This window comes from Arachis ipaensis, chromosome B05 (genome assembly GCF_000816755.2).
Source record: "Arachis ipaensis cultivar K30076 chromosome B05, Araip1.1, whole genome shotgun sequence".
Lineage (NCBI taxonomy): Eukaryota > Viridiplantae > Streptophyta > Magnoliopsida > Fabales > Fabaceae > Arachis > Arachis ipaensis.
The window spans coordinates 5,768,307-5,774,856 of record NC_029789.2 but is presented as its reverse complement, the minus strand read 5'-3'; positions in this window follow the sequence as shown (position 1 = coordinate 5,774,856).

Here is a 6,550-nt window from a genome sequence, read left to right as displayed (position 1 = left end):
GATGTTTTTACGTAAATATTAAATAATTTAATAATCTATATTAAATTATTTAATAATTTTTAATTATTATTTTCACATAAAAATATCTTTAGGTAAATAATATTTTATTGAAATGACAGTAGTTAAAATCCAACCATAATAACGGTAGAGAAAATATTGAATGAAATGATAAGATAAAAGTTGAGAAGAATGCATGTATGTATTTCAATTAAAGGGTAATTAATGCATGCACTTACCATATAGGTGTATAACAAGAGAGGGATACAAACTTGGAGATGTAAGAAGTAATAGCGGACACTGAATTCATGGTTGTGAGATATCTGAACATCTATATCGGTGACAGTAGAGAGAGGAAGGGCATGCAGTGATGATGATCAGGATTCAGAACCTGCACAAATAAAGAGAGATGAGAGAGAGAGAGTATATAGGTAGCAGAAAGAACAAAGAAGGAGGCGGGGACCAAGGAGAGAGCACATAGAGATAGATATTGATCTGCCAAAGGAGAAGATCGATGGAGAGTTGAAGTATTCATGCACAGCCCATAAATATATGTGCTCTTCTTAGCTGGCTCTCTTGTCCTCCCATTCTTTCTTTTCTCCATGGGGGTCCAGACACCCAAACTACCCCCCTAATTAAGCTTAATATTATTAAACCTAAGCTTCTCGCATATATATATATTATCTACTATTATCAATGTAAAAGGAGTGTACTTGGTATGTATTCTCTTTTCTGTCTTGTTTCTCGTAAATTTACATTAAAAATGTTTAGAAAACAAATAAAAATAACTACAAAATAGTTTAGAGTTATCATATTTTATCTTTTAAATTATTAGACTAAATATTAATTGTATATGTATACGGATAAAAAGAATGGCTCTCATATTCAACAGCATGAAATGAAATTATTTTTATATTTAGGATGTAACAATATGAAAGATTACACATTTGCATCCCTACATGTGAAAGATAACATTTTTGCATATCTACATGTATATTCCCACCATTAGTGTTTTTTCTTATATATATATATAAAACTCTCTTTTATATATATATAAAAGAGAGTTTTTTGGTGACCAAGATAATGGTATTTAAAGATGGCCAAAAATTGATCCACAAATTAAAAGTTGACATGTGAAATGGTTGAATATAGTGAAAAACATTTTAAGATTATGCTTTTGTGAATTACATTAAAAATGAGAAAAACTAAGTTATAAAAAAAATATAAATACATAAAAGGAAAAAAAAGGATAAAAAAAAAAAGCTGTGAAGTTAATAAAAATGGGATTTATTTAAATAAATTAAATAAATATAACAAGATATGTGTATTTGTACATATAAAAATATAATTTTTAAAAATAATAAAAATATTAATAATTTAAATTAGATCAAACTCTTAAAATGAAACGTTTCAAATAATAGAGAAAATAGGCGGTTTCAAATAATAGAGAAGATGAACAGTTTCAAAATAACAAAGAAGATAGACGATTTTAACTAACTAATTAATTAATGGGCGACTGGATCTATCACGTAATTTTAAATTGCCCATTTAAAATCAACATATTATTTTCCTAGAAACCAAGGTTTTTAACTAACTAATTAATTAATGGGCAATTGGACCTATCACGTAATTTTAAATTGTCTATTTAAAATCAACACATTATTTTCTTAGAAACCAACCCATTTAATTATCTTCTTTGTTATTTTAAAATTGTTCATCTTCTCTATTATTTGAAACCGCCTATTTTTCCTATTATAAATTCTAACCCTATAACGACAGAGAAGAAAAGAACTAGAATTTAGGATTCTCAAAATTAATATATATAATAAGAGTATTTTAGTCATTTTATATAATAGGAGTATTATAGTCATTTTTTATAAAAAAAAAATTAATTTAGACCGATTCAAAATTTGATTCACTATTTTTTGATCAAATTAATTTATCTGACCTAATTTTGACAAAAATAATACAATTTAAGTGATTATATATATTAAATTTTAATTATTAAAAAATATCTTTAAAAAAAGACATTTTATGCATCTTTATGTGAACATCCTCCGTGTGGGTTGGGTGATTAAGGTGGTTAAGACCCACCAACAAATCTAAACATGACACGTGACAGCGTTTGACATAAATGAATGATAGTTTAACTCCAATAATAAAGTAATTCAGCTAATAATGTCTTACGGTAAAATCTTTGAATCATCATTAAACAATGGAAAAGTATGAGTAGACAATAGCCTTATTGTACAATGCGTACAATGGGAGTTTAATTGTAATTAAAATTAAATTATGGGTAGTTATTTAATTTTGAATTCTTTCTAATTTGAAATTTGAATTAAATTAGGATTACCTTCAGTTATATAATCAAATCAACAAACCCCTTTCTCAATCCGCCATTGCCTCCTTTTTCTCCATCGCTTCTTCTCTAACAAACCCTTATCTCTCTTCTTCATTTACTCAACCCAGATCACCCCAACCATCACCCCCAGCCAAGCAACCACCGTCACCCACCCTCTCTCTCTCTTCTCTTTCTTTCTTCTTTCCCCATTTCTCCCTGCCGTGTTCGCTGCCCCATGCCCCTGTTCGCGCCTGTCAGCTCCGGCGAGCAACACCCCAGTGCAACCCAGCAGCGGCTAAGTTCTGTGCCGCTGGACACCATCACTGCCCCCATTCTTCTTTCTCTCCTTCATCAACACAGGTTCCATCCCTTTCTTTGTCCCCGGTTCTTTTTATTTTATTTATTTTATTGCTTTTAATTCTGGTTTCTGCATATAGATTAGGCTTAGGACTAGTTAATATCTGTTGCTAGATTGAATGTGTTTGCTGGCTGAATTTTATGGGTTGATTGCTGCTTCCATTGAACTGAATGTTCTGTTTACACATGATGCACACCATATGTTCGATGAAATGCCTAAATGAAATCTGTATGTTTAATTCTTATGTATGGCCAGCATTTGACTTAAATTCTATTCTCATGAGGCAGTATAATTTACAAGTGTGCACTTTTATGTGATTTCTAATGATATTTGATCTTGAATTTTGTTATGCACTTGTTTGTGATTTTTTTTTATCAAAACACCAATTTGGTTAAAAATTCAGATGTTATCAATTGTTTGGTGTATTTTTGAGCAATTAAAATTGGTTTTCATCAAAATTATTGCTTTTTGAACAAAGGACCGTGTTTATGTGATTATTTTATACTCTTTGACATAAATAAGTGAACTTCTTTATTATTGCCTTAATTATTTTCTTTGTGCTAATTGTGATTAACCCTTGCAAATTCAATACACAATTGCAATAACTAAGCTTTCCAGCCTCAATTCACTCTAAATTGCCTTAGTCTAAGTTGTTTGCACGTTAATTACATTTATTCCTTTAATAGTTAATTAGGCTCCTTAATTGTGGATGAAACTAGGTCTTTCTTGGACTAATTTTTATTGGTATATGAATTTATCTGGTTTAATGTAAATTGCATGTATAAACATGAGATTGTTGAATATGAAAAACAGCGAATGTTATTATCATCGTTAAGATTTAATTTGATAATGAAAATTAAATAGCCAAGAGTTAGTTATCAACGGATGGGCGACTTAATATACTTCCTGCATGTTCAGTTTGGAATATACATATGATCATACATGATAAACACTAAATGAATAAAAAAAACAACTCTAGTCACCATTGGCTCTAAAACCGATGTTTGGACTATGTGCTTGGTAGTTGTAGCTACTGTATGTTCATGTATGTGATGTATAGTGACATTATTTGTGCTGGTTAGTAAGGTTTCTTTTTTGGTCTATGTGCTTGGTAGAATGATTGACTTAATTTCTTTTTTATGGTTGCATTGTTTGTGCTTGTTAGTGAGGTTTCAAGCAAATGATATATACTAAGGATTTATCTTATTATTTTTTTTTGGAATTGTAGGCCATGCAACTGTCGGATGTTATTGAGGTTGGAAGTGAAGAGACGGATCTTAGTTACGAGGTTTGGACTCTAGAGGTCGGTGCTCATGTTGGCCGCAATGAGCCCCACCAATTTGATGGTTCATGTCTTTATTAAGCTCATTCGACAATAGTTAATTTCTGTTAGACATGACTTTTCAGTATGTAATTCATGTATTAGATACTATAGACGAAAACGGTTATCTGGTATAGAAAGAATGGGTTTATTTTTAAAAAATTTTGGATGTTCGTTTCTAAATATTAATGATGTTCACTGTTATTGTATCCATCCGGATGGTTAATTTATTAGACAAGATGGATGTTCATTCTAATTATATGATCCCACTTATTGATTACACAATTATCGCTACTCACAAATGTTGGATGTTCATCTTGACATATAACTGGATGTTCAGACCGTGGTCACTATAGCGTCTATTCAGGACGCTTCATGAAATCTTGGCTCAATGTCAAAATTCAAGAACTCAATGCTTAACAAATTCAAGTCATTTGACTTTGGAAAAGTAAACATAAATCTCTAGATAAAGATTGGATGTTCGTTATAGTAAGAATTTAGATGGTTACTTTCACAGATAAAATGGATGTTCACTTTCGCTGTAACATCTGTTCATAATGCTTCATGAAAACTCGACTCAAGTTCAAATTTCAAAAACTCAATGCTTAACAATTTCAAGTCGTTCCACTTTGGAAAACTAAAGATAAATCCCTGAATAAAGACATAGACAGATGTTCATTTTAGTTAGAATATGGATGGTTCCTTTCACAAAGAAAATGGATGTTTACTTTCATGCATTTTTTTAGAATGTCATGCCTGAGTGAATGAAGACCAACATTTTCACAAAATTACAAAAGGTAAAAGAGGATCCACAGTTACGTCCTCCTAGTTTCACATAAATAAATTTCCAAGACTAGAACCAGTGTATAAGCAAAACAAGCATATCAAAAGTTACACTCTAGTATGAGTATGCTAATTTTTCCTGTCCTTGACCTTTTCCACAGGTGATAATCCTTCAGTCCGTCGCGTCAACATCCTTGTGTTAGGTGCTGTGAGTATGCTAACACCTGATCATGCAATTGGTCCTCTGCAATGCAATGCAAGATTATTTTCACTTTATAACAAGGAAAAAAAACATAACATAACAAATTAATAATTAAATAATCTAACAAATATCAACCAAATTTCAACAAATGTCAGTCAGTTTACGTCACATTAGATGAACATGGTCCCAACGAAAACAGGGGAAAAAATTAATTTAAACTGATATATAAACCATATCACCAAACTTTATTCAATCTTTTCCTGCGCTAAAATTAAATCATCATGAATTGCAACAGCCTGAACTAACTACAGACTCCACAGTCGCCAGGATGCTACAATCGCACCTAATGCTTTCTCACTATGGTTAATCACTCATATCATCAACAAAATCCATCTATGATACTACATGCAATAGCGATTACCATTCGCAAAATGAACAACTCCACCTACTTACCTTGGATGGTTAGGATTCTTCCGGTGATGATGTTCGTTGTATTTTCGGTGAACTGTTGAGGAACTTGCGGCTGGTTTCCCAGGTTCGGATGTGCAGCTGCTCGTGGATGATGGCGGACACGCGAGTAGAGAGGTGCGGCTGCTGCTTTCCGCTAGGAGCGCTCCTTTGCCTTCAGTTCTGATCGGAGGCGGAGCTCGGAGGGGCTGGGTGGCGGTGACAGCGGGTTGTTCAGCGGCAGCCAGGCGCCGTCCTTGAGGGCTTTGATGAGGTCGTTTCCGTTCCGTGTTCGCCTTCCACGGTTCAAGCTTGCGGCGCAAACGGGTCTTCTTGGTTCGCCGGTCAGTGGAGCAATTTGGAGGGTTTGGGATGGGGAGTGAAACGTCGACAACCTAGTGGTTTGGGATATGGGGAAAAAAAAGTGTAATTAGCATAACGTGTGGTGTGGTAAACTAAACAGCCACATTAGATTAGGGTTATTGATGGATTAATTTCCTCTTTTAAATTAGGTTGGGCCTTATAAACAGCCCATTGTAGCCATTGTATACATATTTCATTGTCTCTCTAGCGGGACTCTTAAACAATAGTTATTAACAATTAACAATTTAATGAAAATAGCAAATCATTGAGACAAATTTGTAAATTTCCAATATCCTTACTCAAGTAAGATTGAGCAAGTTGGAACTTGGAAGCACAATTATATCGAGACATCGAAAATTTTGGGAATGCAATAATAGAAAAAGTGACAGTATGAAGCATGGAGGATGAACTAGAGTCCCAAGTGTTATTGGTGAGGGTTACGTTAAACTAGAATCTCGACCCTGTGCATCCACTAAGGGTGTCATTAATTAGCATCAATCACTAAAGCTTCTCCTGTAATGACCAATGCTAGGTGTCGAGCAAGCACTTGCAGGTCAACGAATAACCACCTTTAATTAGCTACTACAAGATACGCCACTCGAGATCTCTCCATATATATATATATATAATGCTTTCTGTTTACTATTTTTAAAAAATTGTAAAATTAAGTTTTTTTTTAGTTAGTCAATTTTTCTTTTAATTATATTTTTAAATTCTAAACTTTCAAAATCTATTTTC